We start from the raw sequence: 11,912 nt of genomic DNA, 5'->3' as shown, positions 1-11,912 counted from the left end.
GGTTCTTGCCACCTCGTTGACGCCATAGTTCTAGTACTAGGCTGAGGCTACCTTTCATAGATAGAACACTAGATGCCTTCGGCGGCGTCTAGAACGTCACCATAGGCGCAGGCCCGTCGCGAGAAGGCAAGCAAACCAAGCAGTTGCTTGGGGCCCAGAGCTGGCCTGGGGCCCCACGACAACGACTGGTTATGAATAAAATGCAGCGACAAACTGTGTGAGCGCCCCTTTGATAGTCAATGCAGTAAAGTGCAATGACACATTGTTATCGGGATCCCCCTCGAGGGGCCCCCGAGCTGGCCTGGGGCCCCAAGACCATTACTAGTTATGAATAAAATGCAACGACAAACTGTGTGAGCGCCCCTTTGATAGTCAATGCAGTAAAGTGCAATGACACTGTTATTGATCCCCCTCGAGGGGGCCCCTCTCAGTCGCTGACAGCAGCCAGCCAGCCAGGTTTGTGATCTCTGCTGCCTGCAAAATACAAAACCTCGGCAGTCATGAAGCGGAATTATGAATCAGGAAGCCATAAAAGAAAGAAGAGAAAGGAAGAGGAGGATAAGAAAAAACAAGATAGTGGTAAGTGATAAATTACACCGGATAAAATTGCTCTACTTGTACAAATGGTGTAATTTCGCAGCAGGAAGGCTAGAAAAAAAAGAATTATGTTAGCATAGCTACCTGCCTGACGGCCAATGCTGCGTGTAAGAAACAGTTCAAATAGTGCAACTTTTTTTCGAACGGATGGAATATGGTTACATACTTACTTTAATACGTTTATTTACGTTAGAAGGAAGAAGCAGATCTCTTCCAGAATCACTGTTTATCGTATTAAATGGCATGACATTGCTATAGATTTGTAATAGGTTTAGATGAAAGTGGCTTAGCATCTCTGCTATACTAACTATTCCACCGTGATTATCTATTTACCAAATGGGGGTTAGGAAAACCACACGATAAATTCCGTCAATCAAAGCAGAGTAGACTGGAATATTCATGTCTAGTTGTATTCATGCACGCCAGCTAGTGGTGCAAAGGTTCATAGGTTACCCGTTATCCGTCAACCCTCACGGTACGGGACGCAAGTGATCCGCGGATCGGCTGATAAAAAGAAAGTCGTGCGTTCATGTGATCAGCGCATGTTTAGAGGACAATTCCGGTATTAACAACATCATCAAGTACCGTAGCGAAATGCAGTTTCTGTTGTGTTTTATTTGGCGTTCCGTAAATCCCATTGAAACGGAAACCGGAACCGGACATGTTTATGTTTGGTTGTAGTCTTCTCGCTCGGTTCTCCGTATCAACAGTAGGGCTAGAACCGAGCAAAAAGACTACAACCAATCCCCCTTGCAATGAGCAATGAGTCTTCCAACCGAAATCAATGGATTTACAAAATGCCTAATAAGACACGACAGAAACTGTATTTCGTTACCATACTTGATGAAAAAAAGAAGAAGATGAGGATGTCCGCGTTGCCTTGGGAGAGTGTAGACTCTAAACTCTCCCCAGGCAATGCAGACATCCTGAATTATTTACTATCCATGTTAAAAGAAGAAGCATTTGACATGCTTAATTACATATACAGTGGGAAGCCACTGGATTTGTACAGTAATTTAAGCACTGCTTTGCATCTACTCCTGACTCTCCCTGTGTCAGTTGCCTCTGGTGAGAGGAGCTTTTCAGCTTTGAAGCTGATAAAGAATTACATGAGGTCTACCATGGGCCAAGAAAGACTCACAGGACTGGCACTTACGTCAATGGAGCGTGATGTTCGCCGGTCTTTGGACATGGAGGACATTGTGGTTGCCTTTGCTGAAGCCAATGCTCACAAACATCAGTTTTAGATAATTTGCACATGATGGCCTAATAGGTTAATCTTATGTGTGCTGTGTACTTGTATTTATGTTGGATTGTTGAATTACTACACAACATGCACTCTCTTATAGGTTGTAAGTATGTTGGATTTAGTTATTGTGCACTTTTTTTTATGGATATTGGATTTCATGGTACGGTGGTGTTCTTTTCTGCAAATGTTCAAATGTTCAAATCTATTGCACACTAGCAGGGGCGCTGCCAGGAATTTTGGGCCCTATGAAAGATTCTAATTTCCCCCCAACATCTATCAACTGTTTTGGTAAACATGGCCCAGCATCACAATAGCACTTCAGTTAGACTTTTCGTTGCCCCTTCATGGAGTATGGGTTTGTGTGACTTCAAATAAGGGTATGAACTTACTTATTAAACGTATTTCATTCAGTTCGTGACATCATGTAATTCAAGTAATAAACTAAGTATTTATAGCCTACTGTCTTTTAGGCAGCAGTCTTATACATATTGTCCAATAGCTGCTTAAACACAATTTTACAACAATGTCCTTCTCTCATGCTAAAATTGGACTTGACCCAGTTTGGTTTCAACACATCAACTTTTCAGCAAATCCAAACACACTGTTTTCCACACAACACAAATACCTATGGAAATCCAATGGAATTTTGTGTTGAAAATAAAGCTGTGTGTACAGATTCACAAAGACAGAAATTTGATTGTTATGCTAAAATTGTCTGTAAGCAGCTTGAAACTGTACTACAATTGTCAGTTTGATTATTGGTTGCCCATTCATGTAGTTAGTGACCTTGCTTTGTAATTGAGATGGCAGCATAAGCCTGTGGATGCTTCACAGCCAGAGCCCCAAGAAACCATAAGAGTACTCACAATTTCATACCTTGTATAACTGCAATAGTCTTTTCAGAAGACATGATGCACTGCAAAAAAATCCAAGGTTTCTGCTTACTTTAAACACAAATTTATTATGCAAGTAAAATTTCAAATATCCATAAATAGTACACCAAGTAATAAACTAAGTATTTATAGCCTACTGTCTTTTAGGTAGCAGTCTTATACATATTGTCCAATAGCTGCTTAAACACAATTTTACAACAATGTCCTTCTCTCATGCTAAAATTGGACTTGACCCAGTTTGGTTTCAACACATCAACTTTTCAGCAAATCCAAACACACTGTTTTCCACACAACACAAATACCTATGGAAATCCAATGGAATTTTGTGTTGAAAATAAAGCTGTGTGTACAGATTCACAAAGACAGAAATTTGATTGTTATGCTAAAATTGTCTGTAAGCAGCTTGAAACTGTACTACAATTGTCAGTTTGATTATTGGTTGCCCATTCATGTAGTTAGTGACCTTGCTTTGTAATTGAGATGGCAGCATAAGCCTGTGGATGCTTCACAGCCAGAGCCCCAAGAAACCATAAGAGTACTCACAATTTCATACCTTGTATAACTGCAATAGTCTTTTCAGAAGACATGATGCACTGCAAAAAAATCCAAGGTTTCTGCTTACTTTAAACACAAATTTATTATGCAAGTAAAATTTCAAATATCCATAAATAGTACACAAAAAAGATACATTAAAAAGATAGACTCTTATAGGAACTGAATTAACATTACAATTGCTTGACATCAACACAAATATTTACACTTCAGCTTCAACACTGTTCATGAATAAAAAGTCCTCCTGCACTTCAGCACTGGTGTCTGGACTGGACGCTGCAACATCAAGGCCTGATGTGGGGGCTGGCTCTGTATCAGGGATGTGGTTTAAGATGGGATTTAGTTAAATGCACGGCACATTTAGATGCATGCAGGCAATGAGTTACAATAATGAATATGCAAGTTATATGCATTCAAATTAACTACATTCTTAATAGCTTTAAAAGTATAACCCTGTGAATAAATATGAAAGTGACATGGTCCTCTGACATGGTCACCTTCTGCACTGCTGGTCCCTGTCCTGTCCTTCTGCACTTCAACATTGGTGTTTGGAGGAACATGGCATGATGAGGGGCCTGCCTCTGCATCAGGGATGATGCACGCAAGATAGTAAATAGGTTAATGCAGGAAAAGGTTAGAAGAATGCAGGTTTCAATTAGCCTATACATGCTTGGATGCATTTCGTTAACTCACACTCACTGGCCTTACAAGTAACAAGAGTTACAGTAAAAGAAAGAAAAACATTCTGTTTTCTCGAACCTAACGACTGACCGTTATTAGCAATACTGAAATATGATCTAGCCTAGAAGGCACCCTCATACAAAACTTTCATCCTAAAGCAACTAACATCCTATCAAACTAATGTTGCTTACCTCCTTCTCCGAAATGGGATCCAGTCGTGGTGGCCGTGGGCGGATCTTGTCCTCCTCCTGAAGTTGAAAATGCACATATTTAAGACACCACCCCGTTAGGTTCTTTTGAAAAAAATATTTTGTATTAAAAGACTAGTTTATCACGGTCGTTGGTCCACATTTGCCGTTTGTTCGCTGTGACAATAAAGGTGGAGTTTTTAAATAGGAAACTATGCTAACTAGCATGCTCTCTTGGAGGCTAATCCAAGAATTCTGCTTGTTAGCCTACCATTTGATAGAGTTTGAAAACGCAAGGTCATTGAGTGAGCATACCTTCTTTATTGGCCAAAAATTGAGTGACCAGTTGCCTGCCTCTTTTGGCCCTCTCCTCTTTCTCCCGTCTTTCCTTCAGTTTTTGCCAACCTGACTTCATTTCTGTAGCTGTCACCACCAGATCACCATCATGTGGTTAAGACCTGACCTCAGCCAGCCCAGCCGCTCTGTACACCTGCTGCCAGTGCCAGCATCTCCAATTTCGGATGCTGTTCGATTCAACGCATCGCGCGTTGCGGCTGAACCATTTCGCAAGAGCTCAGGGGGAAGGGCAAATGACAATATGTTAAATAACTAACGAAAACGTTATGGAAATCGACAGTTGTGAGTTTAATACGTTTATTTCCAATTACCATTTCTTTGTAATGAGACATTTAAAAAAAAAAAAAAGGCAAGAATATTAATATTATATTATTAATTGCCATCCGCGGGCCGTGGGCCGTGCTGCGTTGGGCTGGGCCCTTAGAATCAGTACCACTTTTCCCCGCCAGGCAGCGCCCCTGCACACTAGTATATGCAACAGCAGTATTTGCACTGTCAACATTTGTTATTTATATAAAGTGTGGGTGAACTTAAACTGTATGGCTATGCTGTGGTTCCTGTAGGCTTTGCGGCGGGGGGCGGGTCTCCATGTCCATTTTGCTTGGGGCCCCCAAATTCCTTGGAACGGCCTTGCATAGGCGGCCATCTTACCACAGTAAAGCTTTCTGGTGGAATCTGTGGTAGCTGAGGTAAATCAGTTATCTGCACAAACGCTAATACTCTTATCTCGCTGAAATCTTGACGGATTTACTAACGGTTTGGTTTATTACAAACGTTATTGACGTGGTTATAATTATGGATGCTTAAACATGTTTAAATTGCAGCTTTTCTCTTCGAAAAACGGCTTAATCGTGCAGCTTAGTATCACGGGTAGGCTACTGGGTACCCAGTAATTTTACATCGATGGGTGAGCCAAAACAATTGCTCTTTCAGGGCTCTCAAGTCACACGCATGCGTGAGACACACGCAATTCAACCCAAGCACAAGCTCACACGCCACACTTCGTATTTCTCACGCAGAGAAATTACCAGGTTAGCGCCCAACCAATTTAGGCCGCTATTTTGTTTTGATTCAGTCAAGTTTGTTTTGAATCACTATAGAAGCCGATGCTAATGTGTTCCGCTATCGCTATTTGTTGAGATAGATATCCGATAACCCTTGACATGACATGTTAAGGTTTCAAGTAAAATTTGTGTGCAGTGGATTTGCTTACTACTACTATTCCTTGGTTGATTATACCGGCGCACTGCTTTGATATCGGTAAAGCTGCCACCTAGGCTACGTCACTCGCCTGTCAAACTGAAGATTTCCTTTCAACTTTTACCTCAGGGACACCAGACCAGACGGCTCATTAATTTCAGAGCGACCAGGGAAAATGAGTTCCTAAAATCAAAAATGATCGCCAGAAAACAGTGGGAGTGAGTCTTACGTTGTTCAATCTTTTCATTCTTGCGTCTGTTTTCTTCTTTGGTATTTCTGTGTTGAGCTCAATAGCCCACTGAATGTCTGTGTCGTTATACTGTACGTTGGCTGTGATGTAGGCTTTATCTGAAAGTAATGGGGATGGAGGGGAAAGTGACCAGGCAACAGGCTTCTAAGAAGTGGGAGAACCTTAAAAAGAAGTGCATGGTATGTGTCTAGTTTGAAATAAGCAATTACCAATTGCCTAATGAATGTATCAACCAAACGAGACCATTGTTTTTGTTGTAATTGAGTATTTGCTGTGTGTGTGTGTGTGTGTGTGTGTGTGTGTGTGTGTGTGTGTGTGTGTGTGTGTGTGTGTGTGTGTGTGTGTGTGTGTGTGTGTGTGTGTGTGTGTTTGTTTTTTCAGGATTTGAGGACTCCCAAAACTGGGTCGGGGGCTGAAAGTGGAGAGGTGACTGTGGCGACGTGGCAGTATTTTGACTTGATGCACGAGGTTCTTGGTGCCCGGCCAGCAATTGACCCACCAGTCCTTGTGTCATCTATTCAAGACCCCATGGTTATCCTCATGGTGAGGGTGATGTGGTTTCATGAATTTCACTAACTGCTATTCAAACATGTTTCATGAGATATTAGCTGAACATTTCTAAAGAGAATGACTTCTAACAACTGACTTGCATTGTTTCTTTAGGAGATGGTGGAGCCCTACACCCAAGCACCCCCGACAGCAGCCAGCACCCCACTACACCCTACCACATCCATCATACCACCACGAAGGAGGTCCAAAACAGTGGCAGAACTCCTGGCTGAGGAGGCCCTTCAGGAGCAGAGGCGCCATGAAGACAGTGAGGCCAAGACGGATCGCTTTCTGGATCTCTTTGAGAGGATGATAAACAAATTATAATTATTGATTACTGTTGTTCCTATGTTTTTTATTCTTGCTATTTATTAATTTATGCTATTTATTATTCCTATTTATTATTGTTATATATATTTCTAATTGTAATGTTACTTGTTGAACAATTAAATATTCTTGTTTACAAAAGTTTTTTCTATGTGTGATAAATGCTACAAGAAGCAGATAGTTTTAAAACATTTTTTTTCTAACTATCAATCAACAAATAAATAACAAAGTATGAACATAATCATCAGGATAAACTTGTAAGGGAACATAAATACCAACAGGTAACTGTAGAAAAACTATTTACAAGTGATTAGTAAGCGTAATAACATTTAAACTTCATATGAAACTTGGGCAGCCAGTGAGTCTCGGATAACAAATCCTGGTGTTTCATTGAGTCCAATTTGTTCTTGAGGGGGATGGGGGTCAAGGTCATCCCTGGCAATGTCTTCATCAGGATCCAGTGTGTCTCCATTATTTAAGCAAACATTGTGCAAGGAGGCACAGGAAGCAATGACCTGTGGGGCAAAGGTAGGCTTGACTTCTAGCGCCCAGAAAAGGGTTGACCTCCACCTTGTCTTCATCATCCCGAAGGCCCGCTCTATCACACAACGCGCCTTGGATTGGCGGTAATTAAAGCGCTGCTGCACCCGCCCAATCAACGGCTCTTTATAGGGAGTCAACAGACATACGGGCGTCTGGAGGCAGGGGTACCCACCATCACCTAAAAGCATGTAACCCGGCGGTGGATACCTGGCAGTCAAATAAAAATAACTGTTTTTCATTACCCTTTTGTCATGGACAGACCCTGGGTAGCCCACAAAAATGTCCAAAAATGTCCCCTTTCCATCGCATATGGCCTGCATGTTAATTGAATAAAAGTTCTTGTAATTTAGATAGTCTAATCGATGTAGTTGTGGTGGCTTGATCCGAATATGGGTTCCATCGATCGCCCCGACAACATTTGCAAAAGCAGGGGTCCCTGATAGATCAGCAAACCCTTGCCCTACTACTTTCAGCTCCTCATAGGCCTGTGGGAAGGAGATCACCCTGTTCAAATTGTTCCAGATACTTTGTGCCACCCGGTGTATAACTCTGTGCACAGTTGCCTTCGGTACACTGAACACCCTGGATACCACCCGGTATGACAATCCATGGGCAAGCCAATGTGTGTAGATCAGGATTTCAAATTGATTCCCCCAACCATGATCTTGGGGAGGAGCCTCTGCAGGCTGTTCATGGCACGTCTGGACAGGCGAAAATCTTGCCACAGTTCAGCCCCCTCATCGCGCCATATCCGCAGGATGGGCACAGCCGCATCCACCCTGCAATACATAGGTGGACGATCCGCCTGGAGAAACAAAAAGACTGATGATCAAACTGGGGTCGAGATGATGCCTCATGAAATGTCAAAGCCTCTCAGCCAGATGAACCACCAAAGTGGTTCGATAAAATCATTTGAGAATTCATAAATCAGTTGGCTAAGATTTTCAGATCGCGGGACAGCACAACGTAATTTCGCCTATGAATCCTACTCGATACGGAGCTTCGCTGGGGAGGAGCCGACACCAACTTGACGCACGCCCCGATGCCTCGACGCAAACCATTACATCACTATTTAAAACCACTTGATGATAACATTTCCTAACTCACCCGGCACTGACAAAAATAAATGAACACATACATGGTTAAAAAACAGATCGTATACAAACACATACGAAAGCTAGCCTACATTTCCAGCTGAGCCGGCTGGCTAACTGATATTTCATACAATGAAAAAATAAAGAAGAGTTATACGTACCATCATTTGATTAGTTATAATGTCGGTTGCCTTCCCCAAGGCAACGGACATTATAACCGGTGAGGACGGCATCATGAATTAATAATTAATGCGACTCAATTGCCACCTTTGAGAGGGGTCTGTGCGCGTGGAACTCAACTGTAGACATACCCTATATCAAGGTAGTGTAATGTTCTGTTACGTAATTGGATGTTTTATGTGTTTTTCCTTCTGAACACCCACTGATCGTACCTCATACGAATTAACGTTTTAACATTATTTAGGATCTTCATGCTCTTCCACCGGCACATTTTGCATGTTTCCATCGGTTATTGTCTACTTTTAATAAAGAAACCAAATGCAATATGTTCTTGTACTGTTGTGCTTTGATATAGTGGTCAGTTAGAATGAAGATCAAATCACATTCCAGTGACCATAATGTGTTTGTGCATGTAAGACGTGGATTTTTGTAGCCTATCAACAAATTATTCACGACAAGACACGTCTTATTTTGCATAGCTCCTCCAAGCGATGTGTGTGTACACTATCGATTGAAGGAGCTTGGCTAGATTTCATTCCAACCAACTATGGCAATGTTTTGATACGTTGAGGGGAGTGTCTTATGTCTGCATTTATTTGAAAGAGCATATGCACAGAAAAGCAGACGGACGGAGTTGCAATGGAGATCCTGCGAGTTTTTAAAGCCATGTGACGCGTCACATCACATAGGGAAGTTAACGCCAGCATTTCTGACGTTTTTATCCACTAATTCATTATGTTATGTGAGGCAACGCAACGCAACGTATGCTTGATCTGAAACATGCCTACTCTTGGCCTCTGTTGACATAGCAGTCAGCTGTCCGCAGTCAGCGACGATGAAGCCACGTAATGGAGGGGCGTCCCGTTTCTTAGGGGAACGTTTTACCCCTCTGTATTGAGGGGCAAGGGGAAGGGGTAAGGGGAAGGGGGAGGGGTAAGGGGAAGGGGTAAGGGGGAGGGGTAAGGGGAAGGGGTAAGGGCTAGAAATGGGATTGGGCCTAAGTCACTAACAGGTAGGGCTTTGATTCCGAACTTTGTTACTTGAATATAATTTGAATATAAAAAAATAAATCTAAATTTGAACGAATCCCTTAATATTCAAACCTGTTATGGGCAGGTTCTATTCATATTGTAATGACCACGGAAGAGGCATTGAATGAAGTATTGATTACACAGCGATTTATTAGATGCCTAACAAACCGTTGGAACACGCAAGACCAGTACACATAGCTACGCAGTAAACAAAATTCAAAAAGGCTACGCTGGTAGTAACAGGCTTTTTTTGAATTTCGAAATTAGATTACATTTTTTTACTTCATAATGTGGACAATGACATCGTAATAATGGGGACGAGGAGGTCACACAGTGGAGGAGTTACTGCTTATTCACTGTACTAGTTGTTGCTTGGTAGTAACTGGCTTTTTGAATTTTGTTTACTGCGTAGCTATGTTTACTGGTCTTGCGTGTTCCAACGGTAACAGGCTTTTTTGAAATTTTAAAACTAATACAACTAACGTTACCTATTCAATAAAATGCATTACTGAACATACACATTACCTTATACGTCGAATTCATACACGTTACAATGATGAACGACGACCTATCATCGAAGCAGACTTTTGGCATTTGTCGGATATGTTAACGTGATATTTGCCAATTTATTTGTATTGAAAATAGCTAGAAAGGACTGACTTACCTCGGAAATGTTGGTAAGAAGTGAAGTGAAGTAATCAAATGAAAGGTGTGAAGATTTTCGTAATTTCGTAATTTTGTAATGTCAAATCAAAGTACTGAAGTGAAGTGAAGATTTTCGTAATGTCATGCTTGAAAAATTCAATTTTTGGTAGCGATACGAGCGCTGATTGGCCAATTTTTGGTAGATGATACGAGCTCTGATTGGCCAATTTTTGGTAGATGATACGAGAGCTGATTGGCCAATTCTTGGTAGATGATACGAGCGCTGATTGGCCAATTCTTGGTAGATTCGACCTCGACTCACAGGCGACGGGGAGCGCAGTCGAGATGGGGTTTTATTAAAAGCTACCTTCCACCACGTCTCCCCAACGTGACGTCATCGCCGAATGGCGTTAGAAAACACCCGTTACTGCCGAAAACGACAAAACCGGACTTTAACAATATTATTGAGACATACATGATACACTTTGAGTGCTTTATGTACCCATTAATCAAAACTTCCGGTTAACCTGCACGTAGCTAGGCCTTTAACCAATGAAACCAACCTAAAACGAAGCCGATGTGGATTTAAACTGTGAAGTAGGCTATATGTATTCTGAAATGTAAAGGTATCGAAATTAGTTTTTCAGATTATTGAAGATACGGGTGTGTTGATTTGTTAAATGGTTTGAACGAAGGTTAACGTTGGGAATTGACTGAGTTACCCCATTGACTTTCATTTTTAAAACAAATGCCAAAAAGCATAATAGTTTAAAAAGTTGAATGAGTTGAAAAACGCACGTCTTGATAGTTGAATGGTTTCTGTAGCTGGAAATATGCAGGAGCAGTTAGCTGCGCATAAAACAGCCAAACGGAATAAAGAAAACTTAAGAACAGTAGATGTGCTTGCAGTAGGAACCAAATACGATCGTAATCGATTGTTTATTGCTACTTATTATTGTGTAACTATAATGTGTAATTATTATTACACATTATAGTTGCTCTATCTCCAGGGACTGGGATCTACACAGAGACATTATCAAACACACCACTGCATTAGCTTCTATGGGCCAGTGGCGCAATGGATAACGCGTCTGACTACGGATCAGAAGATTCCAGGTTCGACTCCTGGCTGGCTCGTAATTTTTTTCAACATAATGACGCATGCCACGAACACACATCAGCCGGCGTATATAAACACGACGCACTTCGTGGTAGAAAAATAAACCCGCATGTAAGTTGTGATTTGGCTAATTATCAAAAGTAAATCTTTCCGTACCTTGGTATTTCAAAACGTCATTCAAACAAATAGGCAAAACAAAGTGTAGCCTCTGTTGAACAACCTGACAGGGGGTTCGGGTTCATGTCCATATTACAGAATATAAAGATTATACTTTATACTTCCAGCGTTAAGCGGACATAAATACGGCCAACTTATTTGCATGAGCCTCTCATGTATTAAATAGACTATCTCACATATGGGCCTTTATGCGTAGCTAGGCCTACTTATGAACATCACCTTTATGTTTATTTTAAGTATCCTGTGTCTTAAACATTTATAATTATGATGTCAAACATT

At 41.4% G+C, this 11,912-nt stretch overlaps 2 long non-coding RNA genes and 1 other non-coding gene across 3 annotated transcripts; 2 read left to right on the top strand and 1 right to left on the bottom strand.

The window, feature by feature from the left end:
- The first annotated feature begins 441 nt into the window (after positions 1–441).
- Positions 442–6,883, top strand: LOC115532586 (uncharacterized). The gene is made up of 3 exons (XR_003974075.1): positions 442–579; positions 6,349–6,510; positions 6,631–6,883. It is a non-coding gene; the product is annotated as an uncharacterized LOC115532586 (long non-coding RNA).
- On the bottom strand, positions 3,078–6,355 carry LOC115532585 (uncharacterized). The gene is made up of 3 exons (XR_003974074.1): positions 4,164–6,355; positions 3,789–3,872; positions 3,078–3,600 (listed from the first exon to the last, which is right to left on the bottom strand). It is a non-coding gene; the product is annotated as an uncharacterized LOC115532585 (long non-coding RNA).
- Positions 6,884–11,400: 4,517 nt separating the features above from the next.
- trnar-acg (transfer RNA arginine (anticodon ACG)) lies at positions 11,401–11,473 on the top strand. The gene has a single exon. It is a non-coding gene; the product is annotated as a tRNA-Arg (tRNA).
- Positions 11,474–11,912: the final 439 nt, after the last annotated feature.

The sequence above is a fragment of the Gadus morhua genome, chromosome 19 (genome assembly GCF_902167405.1).
Source record: "Gadus morhua chromosome 19, gadMor3.0, whole genome shotgun sequence".
NCBI classification, from domain to species: domain Eukaryota; kingdom Metazoa; phylum Chordata; class Actinopteri; order Gadiformes; family Gadidae; genus Gadus; species Gadus morhua.
The sequence above is the reverse complement of the archived record's forward strand: the minus strand, read 5'-3'. Positions and strand labels throughout refer to the sequence as shown.